Raw genomic sequence first — 21,561 nt, 5'->3', positions numbered from 1 at the left:
ATTACAGAAACATGGCTTAAGGAGGGACAGGCATGGCAGCTCAATTTTCCTGGTTACAGGGTTTTCAGACGTGAGAGAGAAGGGGATAAAAACGGAGGGGGAGTGGCAATTTTGGTCAAAGAAACTATTAAAGCTGTGAGGAGAGATGATATGTTGGAAGGTTTATCAAATGAGACCGATTAGATTGAGCTGAGGAACAAAAAAGAGGCAATCACACTGCTGGGAGTGTACTATAGACCCCTAAACAGTCAGAGGGAGATGGAAGAGCAGATATGTCGGCAAATATCTGAGAAGTGCAAGAACAATAGGGCAGTAACAGTAGGAGATTTGAACCACCCCAACATTAACTGGGATACTTTTCGTGTAGAGGGAATTGAGGGAGCAGAATTCTTGAGGTGCATTCAGGAGAACTTTTTTAGCCAATATGTAGCAAGTCCAACAAGAGAGGGTGAAGTTTTAGACTCCGTTTTAGGAAATGAAGAGGGCAGGTGGAAGGAGTGGCAGTGGGAGAGCATTTTGGTGGTAGTGATCATAATTCAGTCAGTTTTAATATAATTATGGAAAGGACAAGGACAGAACAGGAGTTAGAGTTCTCAATTGGGGCAAGGCCAACTTTACTAAGCTGAGGAGTGATTTACCGAAAGTGGACTGGAAACAGGTACTTGAAGGTAAATCAGTGTCAGAGCAGTGGGAAGAATTCAAAGGGGAGATTCAAGGGGTTCAGAGTCAACATGTTCCCACAATGAAAAAGGGTGGGAAGGCCAAATCTAGAGCCCCATGGATGTCAAGGAGTTTACGGGTATAATAAGGTAGTAAAGGAAAGTTTATGCCCAACACAGAGAACTGAATACTACAGAAAGCCAAGAGGAGTACAGAATGTGGAGGGGGGAAATCAACATTGAAATTAGGAAAGTTAAGCGACAGCATTAAAGAATATTGGCAATCAAAATTATGGTGAACCCAAAGATGTTTTATCAATTCATTGAGAGTAAAAGGATAAATAAGGAAAGAGTAGGGCACAGAAAAGACCAAAAAGGTAACCTATGTGTCGAGCAGAAGAAGCTGGCGTTGTTCTGAATAAATGCTTTGCATCTGTCTTCACAAAAGAGGGGGAAGATGCATATATTGTAGATACGGAAGAGGGGTGTGAAGTATGGATGTGATCAACAGAGGGAGAGAGGACATATTAATGGGATTAGTGTATATGAAAGTTGATAAATCACGAGCGCCGGATGGAATGCACCTCAGGCTGTTAAAAAGAAGCAAGAGAGGAAATAGCAGAAGAGCTGATCATCATTTTCCAGACCTCACTGGATACAGGTGTGGTGATGGAGGATTGGAGGACTGCTAACGTTGTACCTTTGTTTAAAAAGGGAGTGAGGGAGACCAAATAATTACAGGCCAGTCAGTCTAACATCAGTCGTGGGCAAATTATTGGAATCTATTCTGAGAGACAGGATAAAATGTTACTTCGACAGGCACAGATTAATCAAGGATAGTCAGCATGGATTTGTTAAGGGAAGATCTTGTCTAACCAACTTGATCGAAATTTTGAAGAATCAAGAAGGACGATAGATGAGGGTAGTGCAGTTGATGTAGTCTACATGGATGTAAAGGTAGGAGGTATGAGTTTGCAGATGGCAAAAAGATTGGCTGTGTGGTAAATAGCAAGGAGGATAGCTGTAGGCTGCAGGAAGATCTTCATGGTCTGGTCAGATGGACAGAAAAATGGCAAATAGAATTCAATTCAGAAGTGTGAGTTGATGCATTTGGGGAGGTCAAACAAGGCAAAGGAATACACAATTAATGGGAGAATACTGAGAGGTGTAGAGGAAGTGAGGGACCTTGGAGTAAATGTCCACAGATCCCTGAAGGTAGCAGGACAGGTCGATAAGGTGGTAAGAAGGCATATGGAATCCTTTCCTTTATTAGCCGATGTATAGATTTAAGAGCAGGGAGGTTATGCTGGAACTGCATAAATCATTAGTCAGGCCACAACGAATACTGTATGCAGTTCTGATCACCTCATTACAGAAAGGATGTAATTGCACTCGAGAGGGTACAGAGGAGATTCACGAGGATGTTGCCGGGATTGGAAAAATGCAGCTATGAGGAAAGACTGGATAGGCTGGGGCTGTTCTCCTTGGCACAGAGAAGGCTGAGGGGAAATCTCATTGAAACATACAAAATTTTGAGGTGCCTGGACAGAGTTGAAGTGAAGGGCCTATTTACCTTAGCAGAGAGGTCAGTGACTAGGGGAAATAGATTTAAAGTGATTGGTAGAAAGATTACGGGGGAGATGAGGAAAAGATTTTTTCAGCCAGAGGGTGGTGGGGGTCTGGAACTCACTGCCTCAATTCATTCAAAAGAAGTCTGGATATACACTTCAAGTGCTCTAATCTGCAGGGCTACAGACCAAATGCTGGAAGGTGGAATTAGAATGGGTGGAAAGTTTTTCATCTGGCACAGACACGATGGGCCAAGTGGCCTCTTTCTGTGCCTTCACCTTTCTTTGATTCTATGATACTATAATTACCCAGCTGTTGTAATGGAAATTGAACTTGTTTCTCTGGACCATTAGTGGAGACTTCAGGATTACTCGTCCTGTAATGTCACCACAAAACCACCATACCGCTGTACGAGATTTTTTACTGGTTTGTTCTGTGGATTTCAATCTACACAAATGGAATTGATAATCTATTTCACACTGATAATGTTTGAGATGTTTTTGGCTGGTAAATAATGTGTATCTCAGTCGACTGTATTTTTAAATTCCGCAGTCTGGGTGAGTTCAGGCATCTAATTTACAACACAGTTTGCACTTTCTGTCAGCATTACTTAATCTAATACTGTTTTATTTTTGGACTGGCAATGTTTAGATCAATCTACACTCATGGAATTGATACTGTATTTCAGTTTGATATTGTATGAGTTTTTAGAATGGTATATAATATTTAGATCAATCTACACTAATGGAATTGATTCTGTATCTTTCCATTTCACAGTGTGGATGAGTTCTGAACTGGTATCTAATTTGTGTCTCGGGTTACAATATCTTTCAGCACCTTAGAACTTTCACTGTAATGAATGTTGGACTTGTATGTAACTTGTATCTCAGGGGACACGATGGGGATGTTTAAACATCCTTTATCATGAATGGATGTGAGCTTTGAGTATGGTATTTAATTTAAATCTCAGGGTACAGCATTACATGAGATTCTGTGCCATTCAATCAATACTGTGTGCCAATTCTATCTGATATGTAATTGATAGCTAAGTCTGCATTATATTTAGATTGACACATTGTATTTCAATCTGTTAATGACGGTGACTTTGACCTGGGATTGAGGTATCTGACTGTCAATGGGACTGAATTGGGGTGAAATGGAAACAACTTATTTCTCTCAAGCTTTGTTTGATTGTTGGATTGAAAATGTGTCTCTGGAACTTGGAATCAATGTGAGCCTGACTACTTCTGCAGTCTGAGACTAGGGAACTGATTAACTGTCGGTACCTCTGTACTCTGAGTGATAATGTACCTACTGTGTGTGAGAGGAGCTGGCTGCACTGTTCCTTGTGCCTCGAGTGCAGCAACCATCACATTCATCACAATATCTTCAAGTATTTGCCTGCATGAAGAAAAAATATGTCTTAACTCAAGAACAGGGGAGGTGCAAAGTATCAAAGAGGTGAATTTAATTTCGCAATTAATAATCATTAAAAACACCCACAAATGAAAACCAGTGTCAGTATGTGTCTCCACTGAAGTACTGAAGCTCCCAGCTCCTGCATCACAAGTATTCTGGGCAGATCCATCGAGACAAAACACTGCACTGGGATCGTCCCAACTTCTCTATGCTCGACACATATTTCCAGCCACCCTGCTTCATATGCACAAATAAAGAAAAATAAAGCCCCATATGTATATCCCTCAATTTCTTTCTTCCCATACAGTTGTTCCACCTCCCCTTAAATGCATCAATACTATTCGCCTCGACATCTCCCTGTGGTTGCAAATTCCAGATTCTAACCACTCACTACATAAATACCTTTTTCATGAATTCCTCATTGGTTTTATGAATGTCGATTTTATATTTTTGGCTCTTGTTTCAGACACCACCACAAGTGGAAACATGTCTCCGTGTATTCTATAAAAGCCCTTCACTATTTCCTCACTTTTTTCATTTGTTAGTGTGATGTCGGCATCACTGGCTATGCCAGCATTTATTGCCCATTCCAAATTGCCCTTGTCAAAGTGGTGGTGAGCTGCCTTCTTAAGCCGCTGCAGTCCTTGAGCTGCAGGAATTCCAGCAGTGCTGTTTTGAAAGGAGTTCCAGGATTTTTACCCAGCGACAATGAAGGAATGGTGATATAGTTCCAGGTCAGGATGGTGTGTGGCTTGGAGGGGAACTTGCAGGTGGTAGTTTTCCCATGCATCTGCTGCCCTTGTCGGTGGTCGAGGTTCTGGGTTTGGAAGGTACTGTCGAAGAAGCCTTGGTGTGATGCTGCAGTGCATCTTTTAGCTGGTACGCACTGCTGCCACTGTGCATCAGTGGTGAATGGAGTGAATATTGAAGGTGGTGGATGTGGGCAATCAAACAGGCTACTTGAGTGTTGTTGGAGCTGCACTCATCCAGGCAAGTGGGCAGTATTCCATCACACTCCTGACTTGTGTCTTGTGAATGGTGGACGGATGTGGGGAAACAGGAGGTAAGTTACTCGCCGCAGAATTCCTAGCCTCCGACCTGCTCTTGCAGTCACAGCATTTATATGGCTGGTCCAGTTCAGTTTCTGGTCAATGGTAACCAATGGTCAATGTTAATGGTGGGGGATTCAGTGATGGTAATGCCATTGAACATCAAGGGGAGATGATTAGATTCTCTCTTGTTTGAGATGGTCATTGCCTGGCACTTATCTGATGCCAATGTTACTTGCCACTTATCAACCCAAGCCTGGATGTTGTGCAGGTCTTGCTGCATCTGGACATTGTCTGCTTCAGTATCTGAGGAGTCATGAATGGTGCTGAACATTGCGCAATCATCAGAAAACATCCACACTTCTGGCCTTGTGATGGAGGGAAGGTCGTTGATGAAGCTGCTGCAGATGGTTGAGCCGAGAACACCACTCTGAGGAATTCCAGCTGTAATGTCCGCAGACTGAGATGATTGACCTGAACAACAACAGCCATCTTCCTTCGTGCTAGGTATGACTGCAAACAGCAGAGCATTTTGCCCCGATTTCTATTTACACTGGTTTTGCTAGGGCTACCTTGTTGCCATACATGTCAAAGGCTGCCTTGATGTCAAGGGCAGTCACTCCCACCTCACAATGCAATGTTTCTTTAACTCTAAAATAAAAGCAAAAGTCTGCAGATGCTGGAAATCTGAAATAAACAAAAATGCTGGAAATACTCAGCAGTTCAGGCAGCATTTGTGGAGGGAGAAACACAATTAACATTTCAGGTCTGTGTCCTTTCATTTTACAATATGCTTTATGTCCTGGCAGATAACAGTGCATTCAGTTTGTAGTTATGGAATTAATACTGTATCCTCCAGTCTGACCACTTGTGATATTTGTGGAGTTGTGTGTAACATGTAGCTCAGTCTGCAGTCTGGTTACATTATTGAGATTAATTCTGTACTTCACAATCAGGTACTGTTTGTCCGTTCTATCTGACATTGAATTTGTAGTTCAGGCTGCTGTCCTGCGCACTCCAGCTCCAGCTCCGGGAAGTCAGGAACAGTGATGTCTTTGAGGAGGGACCGAGGGGAAAGACACCAACAGCAGAGGACAACCCAAGCCTTGCTGCCTACAAGACCCGCCCCCCACCCGCCGATGTCACCCCAGTGGAACAAAACCCTCATGAATAACCATGAGGGGTTTCTGGGCTCAACGAATGTGAAACAGCTTGCGTACACTATGGGTATGCAGGAACATACTCAAGGACTGGGACTAGCAAGGACACCTGGTGTGGTAAGCAACACCCAACTTTATAGTGGATATAAAGATTGCTTCGATTAACATGCATTGTGTTAAATCCACCACGTGATGTGTTTCAACCTTGGATGACTTCGCAAAGGTCAAAGCCGGCGTACTGTTTTGTCAGGAGTGTGGAATCCTGCACCGCAGCACTTACAGGCAATGGTCACGATGGTGATCCCATGGGACATCGATCTGGTCCAGGGGAAATGATTCCTGTTCCTCCGGCCTGGGGATTCTGCTGCGGGGAGGCAATTTAACCATCTCTGAAGTTAAGATGCTGGTGGGCGGTCGCCTTCTCGTAGCAGATGTAATGTACAACAATGCTCCGCTCCATTTAAGCAACGTATATGCCCCGGTCGAATACAGTGAGCGGCTGACCATCCTCCAGCAACTCACACTGCTGCTGGTGACATCCAGGCCGATCATTCTTGGAGGTGACTTCAACTGCATCATTGATGCAGCTGGACAATCTGGCAGTGACGACAGAAAACTGGACGCTACGCCCAGATTCTTAAAAAATGCCAAACTGCACAATGTCTTCAGCAAACCTGCAGACAGAGAGCAGCGTAGATACACCTGGTCAAGATCGGACGGGTCTGCCCGTTCCAGGATTGACTTCCTGTATGTGTCCCCTGCTTTCACGGTCAGATCCACCGACGTCAAGCCGGTGTTCTTCTCCAGCCACTGCCTCTTACTGGCTGACTGTCACTTACAGGATGACCAGCGGGTTGGCAGGGGGACATGGAAGCTCAATGCTACACTACTAACCTCAGAGAACATTGAGCAACTCAAAAGAGATTGAAAAAGTTGGAGAACAGTGAGACCCTCCTTGAGTATCCAGTGCACTGGTGGGAAGTGATCAAGGAGAATATCAAGAGGTTCTTTATCTCCAAAGGTGTTCAGAGGGCGAGAGAGAGACAAAGGGAAATGTCCCAACTCCCGAAAAGTATGCAATATCTGCTACGGCTGCAGTCGATGGGGGTCGAGGTCAAGGAGGATCTCCAAGAGGTGTAGAGCCAGCAGGCCTCGCTCTTTGCCACGGAGGCCTCCAAGATCATCTTCCGGTCCAGAGTCCGCTCCATTGAGCAGGATGAGACGTGCTCGCGTTTCTTCTTCCAAAAGGTACACAGAGAGAGCTCTGTGATCAGCAGCCTGAAGGAAGAGGATGGCTCAGTCACAACTTCACACTCCGACATACTAAGGATTAGCAAATCCTTGAATGCTGGGCTGTAAGACGTGAAGTCTATGGACAGCACGTCCTCCCAGTCCTTCCTGTCATCTATCACAGAGGTCTGAGATGACAGCATGCAGGAGAATCTGGACAAACCGCTAACTCTGGACAAGCTGACAAAGGCCATCAAGTCTTTTGAGACGAAGAAAACTCCCGGAAGCGACGGCTTACCAGTTGAGTTGTATTCGGCCCTGTGGTACTGGGTCAGCCCAGACCTGCTGGAAGTGTACGAGAGTATGCTCCTGGCCGGCAGCATGTCAGAATCCATGAGGAAAGGCATCATCACCCTCATCTACAAGCAGAAGGGGGAGAGGGCAGAAATCAGAAATTGGCGGCCCATCTCACTGCTTAATGTAGACTACAAGGTTCTGTCCAAAGTCATCGCCAGTCGAGTCAAGTCTGCTCTGGAGTTGGTGATTCACCCTGACCAGACCTGTACTGTACCCAGCAGGAAGATCTCTGATAGTGTCGTGCTACTTAGGGATACGATCGCCTATGTACGGGTCAGGAGGGTGGACACCTGCCTCATCAGCCTGGACCAGGAGAAGGCTTTTGACAGGATATCGCACACATACATGATGGATATGCTCTCCAAAATGGGGTTTGAGGAGGGAATCTGCAATTGGATCAAACTGCTCTCCACAAACATCAGTAGTACAGTCCAAAAAATTGGGTGGGAATCAGAAAGTTTCCAGTCAAATCTGGAGTCAGACAGGGCTGTCCTCTTTCCCCTGCCTTGTGTGTTTGCTGTATCGAACCCTTTGCTGAGTCTATTTGGAAGGATGCGGGCATAAGAGGGGTGACAATCCCAGGCAGCGGAGTCACTCAGTTCAAAGCCTCCCTGTACATGGATGATGTTGCTGTAGTCTGATCGGATCCGCTGTCCATTCACAGACTGATGAGCATCTGCGACCAGTTCGAACTGGATTCGGGAGCCACTGTTAACCATGGCAAGAGCGAGGCCATGTTCCTTGGAAACTGGGCTGACCGATCCTTTGTCCCCTTCACCGTCAGGTCAGACTACCTGAAGGTGCTGGGGATATGGTTTGTAAGGGCCGTGACGCGCACCAAAACCTGGGAGGAGCGAGTAGCCAGGGTACAACATAAACTGAGCAAGTGGGAGCAGCGATCTCTCTCTATTATGGGTAAGAACCTGGTCATCAGGTGCAAGGTGCTCACGTTGTTGCTGTAAGTGGCACAGGTCTGGCCCATACCCCAAACCTGCGCTGTGGCGATCACCCGAGCCAATTCCCGCTTTATCTGAAGACGCAAAATGGACAGGGTCCAGAGGGACACGATGTTCAAACCTCTGGATAAAGGCGAAAAAATGTACTCAACATCGCCCTCAACCTGATGGCCGCCTTAGTATGTGGCTGCATCAAGCTGTGCGGAGAGCCCCAGTATGCAAACACCAACTGTCACTATGTGCTGAGGTTCTATCTGACCCCGGTGTTGCGAAGGATGGATCTGGTCACATTGCCACGGAACGCTCCATCCAGTTGGACTGTGCGTTCGTGGAAATGTTTGTGTGGAAAAACACCTTTGACCACCAATCCATCAGGCAGTGGTCTGCACGGAATGTCCTCAAGTATATTTTTGGAAAAGAAAAGTCTGGAAGAGGAAAGACCGGCGGGAAAGCTCGGTCCAAGGCCAAGTCTCGCTCCTCCTGGGCTGGACTGCAGTTCCCGGTGGGCCGTGTTCACAGGCTCCTGAGAAAGGGCAACTATGCTGAGCATGTGGGTGTCGGAGCCCCGGTCTATCTGGCTGCTGTGCTCGAGTATCTGACCGCTGAAATCCTCGAGTTGGCCAGTAACGCGGCCCAGGACAACAGGAAGACCCGCAACATCCTCAGACACCTACAGCTGGCTGTCCAGAATGACGAGGAGCTCACCAAGCTGCTGGGAGGGGTGACCATCACTCAGGGCTGGGTGCTGCCTAATATATAGGCCATGCTGCTGCCCAAGAAAACCAGCGCTCCGGGCACCAAAACCAAGGCAATCTGCCAGGATTTTATCAAATACCCAAAGGTTCTTTTCAGAGCCACCCACAGTATCATTCTTGTAAATCTCCTCTGTACTCTCTACACAGCAATTATGTCCTTTCTGTCATGTGATGACCAGAACTGTACGCAATACTCCAGCTGTGGCCAACCCACCGTTTTAAACAGTTCTCGCATTACATCCCTGCTTTTGTCGACCAAGAAAGGAAAGCATTCCATATGCCTTCTTCACCACTCTATCAACCTATCCTGTCACTTTCAGGGACCAGTGGACATGCGCCCCAAAGTCTCTCACTTCTTCTACCCATCTCAGTATCTTCCCGTTTATTGTGTATTCCCTTGCTTTGTTTGCCCTCCCCAAGTGCATTACCTCACACTTCTCCAGATTGAATTCCATTTGCCACTTTTCCGCCCACTTAATTAATCCATTCATATCATTCTGAAGTCCACAGCCATCCTCCTCACTATCAATTACACGGCCAATTTTTGTGTCATCAGCAAATTTCCCAATCATAGCTCCCACATTTAATTCCAAATAATTAACTTTTTTTTGAAGAGATACAGCACTGAAAGAGGCCCTTCTGCCCACCGAGTCTGTGCCGACCACAAACCATCCATGTTATCCTAATCCTACACTAATTCCATATTCCTACCACATCCCCACCTGCCCCTATATTTCCCTACCACCTACCGATACTAGGGACAATTTATAATGGCCAATTAACCTGTCAACCAGCAAGTCTTTGGCATGTGGGAGGAAACTGGAGCACCCGGAGGAAACACACGCAGACACAGGTAGAACTTGCATACTCCACACAGGCAGTACCCAGAATTGAACCAGGGTCGCTGGAGCTGTGAGGCTGCGGTGTTAACCGCTGCGCCACTGTGCTGCCCGTGTGGTAATATACACCACAAACAGCAAGGGACCCAACACTGAGCCCTGTGGAACGCCACGAAAAACCGCTTTCCATTTGCAAAAACATCCGTTGACTACTATCCTTTGTTTGCTGTCACTGAGTCAATTTTGGATCCAACCTGCCACATTCCCCTGTATCCCATGGGCTTTCATTTTATTGACCAGACTGCCATGTGGGACCTTATCAAATGCCTTACTAAAATCCATGTAAACCACATCCACCGCACTATCCTCATCAATGTTCCTTGTTACTTCCTCAAAAAACTCAATAAAGTTAGTGAGACATGACCTTCCCTTAAAAAATCCATGCTGACTATCCCTGATTAATCCGTGCCTTTCTAAGTGGTAGTTTATCCTGTCCCTCAGAATTGATTCGAATAATTTACCCACCACTGAGGTCAGACTTACCACATCCTTTTAAAATAATAGTACAACGTTCGCAGAGCTCCAATCCTCCGGCACCTCCCCCATATCCAGTGAGGATTTGAAGATGATCCTCAGCGCATCCACTTTTTACTCCCTGGCTTCCTTTAACAACCTCACATGCAAACCATCCGGCCCTGGTGATTTATTCATTTTGAAGGATGTCAGACTCTCTAGTACTTCCACTCGCATTATGCTTATCGTATCTAATATTTCACACTCCTCTTCTTTTACTACAATGTCTGCATCATCCCTCTCCTTTGTGAAGGCAGAGACAAAAAACTCATTAAGAACCCCGCCCACATCTTCTGGATCCACACAGAAGTTCCCTTGTACATCTCTGATAGGCCATACCCTTTCCTTAGTTATCCTCTTGCTCTTAATGGACTGATAAAACATCCTTGGGTTTCCTTCAAGTAGTTGTATCCAGTCCACATCCACCAAATCACCTCTCAGTTTTGTAAAATTTGCCTTCCCCCAATTTAGAACTTTTACTTTTCGAGCTGCCCTGCCATTACTTAGCTTTACAAACTCATTATTGCTCGTGTAATAAGTGTAATAAGTAGAATAATTTACCAGTTACTCACCGATCAGCTTCTTCCCCTATACCATGGAGGCTGAAAAGGCAGAAAAGACCAAAGAGCACCTCCTTCCCCCAGTCAGTGAAGTCCCTCACACATCAACTCACAGCTTTACACTCTGTCCAAACAGCACTTTCTAATTAGTAATTATTCATAAATTACACTAACTAAAACATTAGTAACCTGACCAATTACAAGGTAGCTATTTGAGGGTTTTTAAACAAAGAGCTTTTTTCCCTATCCCAAAGGCTCTTTTCAGATCCACCCACAGTATCTGAAAGGGCTGATTACTGTCTGAAGTCTGCTGTACCCACACCTCTGTCTATCCCTCTTCATCTAGAACAACCAGCATCATCTTCCATTCCTTTCACCATCATGTGTTTAACTCGCTTCTCCTTTTAGACGGTCAGATATCAATGTAATAATGAAATGATCTGTGTCAGTGCTGGCCATTTCCCTGTCCTGATTTCAGACCCTACTCTGGACACTTGTTTCCCATTCCAGGACCTTCTTGTATTAATATTCAGCACCACCTGTCAGTCAGAAACTTGTCTCAATGAACCGATCCTTTTACTGAACTTCCAACTGCTGCTGTCTATTTCTCGAGGGAAAGAGCTGCTCACTGTATAAGGATGTGAGGGGAATGTAACCCGGCTGCTGGTGAGACGGTCCCGTCTTCTCAATCAAAATTTTACTACAGTGATTCCCAGATTCCCAGCTGGTCTGTTGAGGATTTTGTTTTCACAGAAATATCTTGTTAAATACAAATCTGATTCCAACATGTCAGTAACAGGACAGAATGGGAACCTTTTAAAAGGATGAAGCAACTATTTCAGTGGCTTCTCACTGTCCCCCTGAAGCCTGTGTGAAGGGGAATTACCAATAGTCTGTAATTTATTACTTCCACACCGAGTTTGAGTTATTTGTCGCGTGAAAGATTGCTGAACGGAGTATTTTACTGTCAGTTACGGATGAGAAGTTGACAAAAATTGGCAAAATAAAGCTGTTCATAAAATAGCACCAGCAATTTGAGTCGGTAAAAGCAAAATTGTGTTTTAAAAGTTTATTTAAACCGCTACGGGAAAATAGATTTTTATGTACTTTTCCAGTCGATCACTTCTTTTCCACAGTGAAATTGGCGGCTTTCACAAATTCAAATATTCTGCCAGGTTGACAGGTTCAACCAATGATTTTTTGTATTTTGTGCTTCGAGATTCTCTGATTGAATCATTCATATAAGCTAACGGCTGTGTGGCCTAATGGATAAGGCGTCTGACTTCGGTATATTCGATGATGTTATCAGAAGATTGCAGGTTCGAGTCCTACCACGGTCATTTTGACCCAAAGGGATTATGCAGGGATTTGGGGATTGAGTCGGGGACTGAACAGATTGGAAACCCGACATGGACTCAATGGGGCGAATGGTCTCCTCATGTGCTGTCACCGACTTTATGAGAAGAGGGTGACCAATCAGAAGTGGGCTGGGGTTCCAGCGGGTTCAAACTGCAGGAATTCCAGGTCCCTGAATGACTGAGCTGAAACTGCTCAGTTTCACTGCAGGAAACACCGTCTCAGGGGAAATAACATCACAAATAATTCCATTTGACTAATTATTCAATTATAAAACAATGTGAAGGTGTGATGTTACTTTTCACTGTGAGGGGAGAATCCGCCATCTGGGTAAATCAGCAACTTTATAACATCGTCTGTACGTTTAGAAAAGAAACGATGAAAACTCTCCCCATAACCCTGGTGTGGTGGAAAGGCTCAATTCAGAGATTGGAATATAACGAGAGCAGAACATAAATCATTAACTGATATTTCCGGCATAAAACACACCCCAGCTCCCGTTCCCATGTCACTGCTGTCCCTATGAGGCGGTGGGTGACTCTGAAAAGAGACTTTGTTTTGTGTTTCTGCAGGAAAACCACAAAGATCCTCCCAGGCAGTGAAACTCATCTTCCCAGAATCTCCATACCAGATTGAAACAGAAAACACAAAGACAGTGAGAAAGTTCCAGAGAGTTACTGAGCATTAAAACCAATGAAATAAACCAATTCTAGAGAGATGTTGGTGCAGTTTTTTCAGAGCGATTGTGGGTGGCTCTGAAAAGAGCCGTTGTGTTTCGAGTGTTTTCACTACATGGTGGAGTTTTACTTGGAGTTGATGTACTTGGTCACTCACTTTGTCCCTTCTCACATTCCGAGCGCTTTGTTGGGTGGAAATATTTATTCAGGCAGTTTCAACAGCTCAGAGCCGACATTGAGTCAGAAACTAGAAATGGGAGTACGGGACACAGACAAGGAATTTATGCTGGACCTTTAGAAATCTCACTGGTTATAGGCCTCAGTTAGAGCGTTGTGCCTAATTAAATGCTCCACACTTTAGCAGGAATGTCAAGGCCTCAGAGAGGGCGCAGAGGAGATTTACTGGAATGGTATCAGAAATGCAGGAATTCAGCTAATGTGGAAAGAATAGGGGTCTGGGGTGTGTGAAGCTGGGGTCCTTCTTCTTAGAGCAGAATGGCAGTTAATAGTTGTGTTCAACATTGTGAAGAGTTTTTATAAGAATAAAGAAGTTTGACTGCAATTAGACAGAGCATTGGTGAGATCACACATTATGGGAGGCACAGTGGCGCAGTGGTTAGCACCGCAGCCTCACAGCTCCAGCAACCCGTGTTCAATTCTGGGTACTGCCTAGGTGGAGTTTGCAAGTTCTCCCTGTGTCTGTGTGGGTTTTCTCCAGGTGCTCCGGTTTCTTCCCACAAGCCAAAAGACTTGTTGGTAGGTAAATTGGCCATGATAAATTGTCCCTGGTTTAGGTAGGTGGGAGGGAAATATAGGGTCGGTGGGGATGTGGTAGGAATATGGGATTAGTGTAGGATTAGTATAAATGGGTGGTTGTTGGTCGGCACAGACTCGGTGGGCCGAAGGGCCTTTTTCAGTGCTGTATCTCTCTGTGACTCTAGAGATGTGGATGGTCGTTGGGTATATCCAAGAGAGAGATCGATAGGTTTTTGGATACTAAGGGGAATCAAGGGATCTGTGCTAGTGTGGTAAGATGGAGTTGATGTAGGAAATCAGCTGTGATCTTATTGAATGGCAGAGCTATTTCGATGGGCCGAATGGCCCACTCCTATTTTTTATGTAAAGTTCCATTCCTCTCAGGGAATATTTTATTTTCAAAAAGAGAAATACTGCACACACTGGAAATCTGAATAAAAACAGAAGATTCTGGAAACACTCAGCAGTTCCAGCAGTATCTGTGGAGAGAGGAAGGTAGGAGCAATGTTTCAGGTCTATAGAAGAGTCACAGAACTGGACCACTAACCCGAGCTTCTCTTTTCCACAGTTGTTTCCGGACTGGCTGAGTGTTTTCAGTATTTTAGGCTTTTTCTTTCTGTATTTCATCCTTTTCTCACTTGACTATTTGCTGTGAAACTTTCAGCGTTGTGCTCAATTCTTTGTGTCGTTGTGTTGCCTTTATTTGAAGTAATGTAAATAGTTTCCTGAAATGAATTTGCCAAATGGTTGGGCAAATTGTTCCAACCAGTTTTTGAGCAAGTTTTCCACATGCACAGTGAAGGATTCCTTCACATTTGCGAAGACCATACAGGACTTGCATTTCGATAGCAATGCCGTGTCCATGTGTCATTTGACATTGCTAGCCCATTCACCAATGTACCACTTCAGGAAGCCATAGATATTTGCACTGCAGTGCTATATCATGGTGATCTATACCCGTCACCATTGTGTGAATCTGTATTCATTGAACTTATGAACTCGGCAACTTGCACAGTTGAGTTCAGTTTTATTGACACCATGCATTGCTGGTGTTGCCATGGGATCCCCTCTAGGCCCAGCTCTCACAAACATCTTTGTTGGATTCCATGACAAACCTGTTTTTAAGGGAATGACACCTAACCTCCGACCGCTTGCATATTTCCAATATGTAGATGATACGTTTGCTAAATTTGAATCCGCAGCTGCATGAAATAATTTCCTTGCACGTCTTCATGGGCTCCATCCTACACTCAAATTCACCTTTGGAATGGAGCAGTCAAATGAGTTCCCTTTCCTTGATGTACTAGTTGAGAAATCTGCTAAGGGGTTTTCTACCACGGTCTACCGCAAACCTACCTTCACTGGTCAATACACGCGTTGGGATTATTACAGTTCCACGTGCTATAAAATTGGTCTTATCGACAACGTCATAAATAGGGCTGAGCCATTTGCTCACCATGCAAGCTTGATGCTGAAATAGGGCGAATCAAAGACATCCTGCATTACAATGGCTACACTGATCAGATCATTTCTCACTGTATATCACACAAACTTATAAATGGGCTGAAGGACGTCATTTTGAGCCCTGAAAAGTGCCCAGTCTCCCGCAAATTACCCTGGAAGGGTAATATATCCCCAGTATTTGAGTAACAGGTGAAGCGAGCTGTTTCCTGCTGTTACTATGCAGGAGCAACAAGTGTGGTGTTCGCCACTAACAGGATGCTGCTGTCAAGCAAAAGAGACATCCTGCCTATCACACAAATAAGTAACGTGATATATGAATTTCAATACCAGTGTGATGCTAGGTTTCTAGACCGTACATCCCAAAACTGGCGGATTGTATCAAATAACATGTCCCTTCCGCTGTTCGCAATGGGCCCAACCCAACCAACCCGTGCTTGCAAAACTCAAAACACAGTATCCAACATGAGATGTGATTCCACAATAGGACAACATTTGCTAAATAATTCTCAGTGTGCTAAGAATTACACTGACAACCGATTTAAGACTGTCAGTAGGGCTCGCAGTGTGGTGCACTGGTGTGTACTGTAAGCTACATATATTAATACACAGGGCCCTGTTCTTTGCAGACAGAAAGAACATGCACACATGTTGTGCCAGTTTCAGCTAAACAAAATAAGTGACAGCCATTCACTGGCTCATTCCACAGGGCAATGCCGTGACCAATCAGAGTCAAGCTGCCTGGTTTAAATTTCAGACAAAGCTGGGCAGTTATCTGTCAGTTACCATAAACTGATGCATTCTGAATGGCAATGCCTCGACCAATCAGAGTTCACTTGCCAACCAATCAGCACTCTCTTCTCATACAGAAGAAAGTTGTTGTTTTCCCTTAAATTGGTATTCTTGTGGATTGCCCTGCTGAGTGCAAGACGAAAACAACTGGCTACCAAAGTTTGGACAACATGTCACTATTTTCACGAAATGATTACTTTTATTTTCAATATAAAAATATAAAGCAATGTGAGTGTAACATTTACAGACAAATTCTATTACCTCACATTGCCTGATTCTTTCACACTGACAGACTATGTGAACTACTGTCCCGATTTTGCAGTTCTCACTTCCAGTTAGCAAATGTCAGCAATCTGTGATACAGTGCAGTTTACAGACCAGACCGTCAATCACAACATGCAATAATTGTTCAGCTTATGTTGGACTGGTGGGATTTAGAAATACTAGGAATTGAGATGAGCTGTTATTGTATTTAATTATTTGTTTCATGGGATGTGGACGTCGCCAGCCAGGCCAGCATTTATTGTCCATCCCTAATTGCCCATGAGAAGGTGGTGATGAGCTTCCTTCTTGAACCACTGCAGTCCATGTGGGGTAGGTACACCCACAGTGCTATTAGGAAGGGAGTTCCAGGATTTTTACCCAGCGACAGTGAAGGAAGGAATGGCGATATAGTTCCAAGTCAGGATGATGTGTAGCTTGGAGGAGAACTTTCAGGTGGTGGTATTCCCATGCATCTGCTGCCCTTGTCCTTCTAGGGAGTAGAGGATGCAGGTTTGGAAGGTGCTGCCTGACTAGCCTTGGTGCATTGTTGCAGTGCATCTTGTAGATGGTACACACTGCTGCCACTGTACGTCAGTGGTGAAGGGAGTGAATGTTGTGGACGGGGTGCCAATCAAGCGTGTTGCTTTGTCCTGGATGGTGTCGAGCTTCTTGAATGTTGTTGGAGCTGCACCCATCCGGGCAAGTGGATAGTATTCCATCACACTCCAGACTTGTGCCTTGTAAATGGTGGACAGGCTTGGGGAGTCAGGAGGTGAGTTACTCACCGCATGATTCCTACCCTCTGACCAGCTCATGTAGTCACACTATTTATAAGGCTACTCCAGTTCAGTTTCTGGTCAATGGGAACCCCCAGGAAGTTGATAGTGGGGGATTCAGCGATCGTAATGCCGTTGAATGTCAATGGGAGATCGTTAGATTCTCTCTTGTTCGAGATGGTCATTGCCTGGCACTTGTGTGGCGCGAATGTTACTTGCCACTTATCAGCCCAAGCCTGGATATTGTCCAGGTCTTGCTGCATTTCTACATGGACTGCTTCACTATCTGAGGAGTCGCGAATGGTGCTAAATTTTGCAATCATCAGTGAACATCCCCACTTCTGACCTTATGATTGAAGGAAGGTCACTGATGAAGTAGTGAAGAAGGTTGGGCCGAGGATACTACCCTGAGGAACTCCAGCAGGAATGTCCTGGAGCTGAGATGATTGACCTCCAACAATCACAACCATTTACCTTTGTGCTAGGTACGATTCCATCCAGTGCAGAGTTTTCCTCTTGATTCCCATTGACTCCAGTTTTGCTCTGGCTCCTTGATGCCATACTCAGTCAAATGCTACCTTGATGTCAAGGGCAGACACTCTCACCTCACCTCTTGAGTTCAGCTCTTTTGTCCTTGTTTGAACCAAGGCTGTAATGAGGTCAGGAGCTGAATGGCCCTGGCGTAACCCAACTGAGCGTCACTGAACAGGTTATTGCAAAGCAAGTGCCCCGTCGATGACATCTTCCATCACGATACTGATGATTGAGAGTAGACTGATTTGGCAGGAATTGGCTGGGTTGGAATTGTCCTGCTATTTGTGTACAGGACATACCTGGGCAATTTTCCACATTGCCGGGTAGATGCCAGTATTGTACCTGTACTGGAACAGCTTGGCTCGGGGCGCGGCACGTTCTGGAGCACAGGTCTTCAGTACTATTGCTGGAATATTGTCAGGGCACGTAGCCTTTGCTGTATCCAGTGCCTTCAGTCGTTTCTTGATATCACATTGAGTGAATCGAATTGGCTGAAGACTGGCATCTGTGATGCTGGGGACTTCAGAAGGAGGCCGAGATGGATCATCAACCCAGCACTTCTGGCTGCAGATTGTTTCAAATTCTTCATCCTTATCTTTTGCACTGATGTGCTGGGCTCCCCCATCATTGAGGTTGGGGATATTTGTGGAGCCACCTCCTCCTGTTGGTTGTTTAATTGTCCACCACCATTCATCATTGGATGTGGCAGGGTGTAGATCTGATCCATTGGTTGTGGGATCACTTAGCCCTGTCTGTTACATGCTGCTTCTGCTGTTTGGCATGAAAGTAGTCCTGGGCTGTAGCTTCATCAGGCTGATGCCTCATTTCAAGGTATGCCTGGTGCTGCTCCTGGCATGCCCTCCTGCACTCTTCATTGAATTAGGGTTGATCCCCCAGCTTGTTGGTAATGTTAGAGTGGGGGAATATGCCGGGCCATGAGGTTATAGAATGTGGTTGACTACAATTCTGCTGCTGCTAATGGTCCACAGCACCTCATGGATGCCCAGTTATACATTGCTGGTTCTGTTCAAAATCTATCCCATTCAGCACAGTGGTAGTGGCACACAACACGATAGAGGGTATCCTCAATGTGAAGACGGGACTTCATCTCCACAAGGACTGTGCAGTGGTCACTCCTACCAATACTGTCATGGACTGATGCATCTGCGGCAGGCAGATTGGTGAGGATGAGTTCAAGTATGTTTTTCCCTCTTGTTCGTTCCCTCACCACCTACCGCAGACCCAATCGAGCAGCTATGTCCGTTAGGACTCGGCCAGCATGGTCAGTAGTGGTGCTACCGAGCCACTCATGGTGATAGACATTGAAATCCCCCAGCCAGACTACATTCTGGACCCTTGCCACCCTCAGTGCTCCCTCCAAGTGGTGTTCATCAGTCTTTCGCTGTCTCTTGCTGGTTTGCTCAGTACCGTTCTCTGTCTGTTCCTTTCTGAGTCCTGGTAATATCTTCCTGGTTTTCTGTGCGTCTTTCTCTGTCTGCCTCATTGTCGGTGCTGTTACTCCGTGTCCTTGTGTCATTGCGCAGTGAGGGTGAGTCCGTCAGCATGTGTGTTGCTGAGTCCGGGATTCTTGAGAAATCCGACTACAATCCTATTTTTATCAAAACATTGGGGAAATGAACATATTTCACTAACGGGCAGCCAAAATTTAAAGCAGCAGTTAGCAGAGTGGCGCAGTGGAAGCGTGCTGGGCCCATAACCCAGAGGTCAATGGATCGAAACCATTTTCTGCTATTTATGCTTCGTAATAATGCAAACTGTTCACTTTCAAAACATCAAGTATTTCCCCATAATAACAAGATGCTTCCAAAGGCACTCTATTGCAATCAGCTTCTTCCTTCCAGTGAACACATCAATCAGTAACAAATCACATTTGCTCACACGAACACAAGCTGCAAACACGGACCAGCCGAGTCTCTCCCACTTTGTCAACCCCTACCTGCAGAGCCTCCTCTCCACCACCAGATGGTGATGTTGGCCACAATAAAACCAGGACAAATGGTCACAGTGAGGAGACGGTCAGTCACAGAAAATAAAACAATAACAGGGAAAACCTTTACACAACAACAGGGGACATCTTTACACAACAGAAAACATATTTACACACCAGGAAATACCTTTAGACAACAGGGAGAACACAATCATACAAATGCCTTGTTTCTCCATCTCAGTCTCGTTGTCTCTCTCTCTGTCCCTCAGTTTTGCTTCCTCACTGTCTATTGGTTTTCTGTGTGTTTTTCTCCCTGTCCCGTTGTCGCTGGTGTTACTCAGCGTCCTTGTAACATTGTGTAGCCAGGCTGAGCCTCCCAACACCTGTATTGCTGTAATAAAAACAGAAAATGCTGGAAATGCTCAGTAGGTCTGGCAGCATCTGTGGAGAAAGAAACAGTTAACAGTTCAGATCTGTTTCCTTAGCTCACATTAACTTTGTTCTCTCTCCACAGATGCCGCCAGACCTGCTGACTATTTCAAGCATTTTCTGTTTATGTTTCAGATTTCCAGCATCCGCAGTATTTTGCTTTTGTACGTGTGTTGCTATGTCTGGGACTGTTTGAGTGCAATGCTATTGCTTTATAAACAGCGTTGAAACAAACATTTATCTCGCTAACACACAGCACTAATACACAGCTGGATATAAACAGCAGCCTGCAGCAGAGGGCGCAGTGGAAGTTTATTAACACAAATAATTCACCAACACTATATTTACTGCTCTCCCCAATCACACCACGCTTCGTCTTAACACGTTTTACTCTTTATTTGCATCCACATCTTCCTTCCAGTAAACACTTCAATTTGGAACACAGCTTCCAAATCACCTTTATTCACAAACCCGAACACACACCAGCCCAGACTTTCCCCTTCCTGTCAACCCATTCCTGCATCACTGCCTGTCCACCAACAGTTGTTGCTAGAATCATACAATCATAGAATGGCGACAGCACAGAAGGAGGCCATTCAGCCTGTCGAACCCGTGCTGGCTCTCTGTTAGAGCACTAAAATAAAAGCAAAATACTGCGGATGCTGGAAATCTGAAACAAAAACAAGAAATGCTGGATTCACTCAGCAGGTCTGGCAGCATCTGTGGAAGGGTCACTGACCCGAAACGTTAACTCTGCTTCTCTTTCCACAGATGCTGCCAGACCTGCTGAGTGAATCCAGCATTTCTTGTTTTTGTCTCTGTTAGAGCAACTCACCTCATTTCACTCCCCAGTCAGTTCAATTTTGGAGGTGGGAAAACTTCTCGAAAGAATAATTCGGGACAAAATTAATAGTCCCATGGACAAATGTGGGTTAATTCAAGAAAGCCAGCATGGATTTCTTAAGGGAAAATCATGTTTAACTGTCCTGCTGGAGATTTTGATGAGGTAACAGAGAGGGTTGATGAGGGCAATGCTGTTGATGTGGTCTACATGGACTTTCAAAAGGTCTGGCAGCATCTGAAAGGTCACTGACCTGAAACGTTAACTTTGCTTCTCTCTGTACAGATGCTGCCTGACCTGCTGAGTATTTCCAGCATTTCTTGTTTTCATTATGGCACAGAGTTCCCTTTTCAAACTTACAGAATTAACCACAATAGTGTACTCTGAGATTCAAGTTAAATATCAGCCCAATATTTACACACATTATGAGTTTATAAGTTTCAGTATTAATTCCCATAGTGCATCCTGACATATACATTAGATATAACATAACATAAGAACAGAAGAAATAGGAGCAGGAGTAGGCCATTCGGCCCCTCAAGCCTGCCCTGCCATTCAGTAAGATCATGGCTGATCTGCCCCAGACCTCAACTCCTCTTTC

General features: G+C 45.1%; 2 non-coding genes across 2 annotated transcripts; both read left to right on the top strand.

Moving 5' to 3' along the window:
- Positions 1-12,377: 12,377 nt before the first annotated feature.
- On the top strand, positions 12,378-12,466 carry trnar-ucg (transfer RNA arginine (anticodon UCG)). Its single transcript is given in 2 exon segments — positions 12,378-12,414; positions 12,431-12,466. It is a non-coding gene; the product is annotated as a tRNA-Arg (tRNA).
- A 6,956-nt stretch (positions 12,467-19,422) lies between these two features.
- trnam-cau (transfer RNA methionine (anticodon CAU)) lies at positions 19,423-19,494 on the top strand. The gene has a single exon. It is a non-coding gene; the product is annotated as a tRNA-Met (tRNA).
- Positions 19,495-21,561: the final 2,067 nt, after the last annotated feature.

Source organism: Heterodontus francisci, unplaced genomic scaffold (genome assembly GCF_036365525.1).
Source record: "Heterodontus francisci isolate sHetFra1 unplaced genomic scaffold, sHetFra1.hap1 HAP1_SCAFFOLD_58, whole genome shotgun sequence".
Classification (NCBI taxonomy): domain Eukaryota; kingdom Metazoa; phylum Chordata; class Chondrichthyes; order Heterodontiformes; family Heterodontidae; genus Heterodontus; species Heterodontus francisci.
This window is presented reverse-complemented; position numbering and strand designations above follow the sequence as displayed.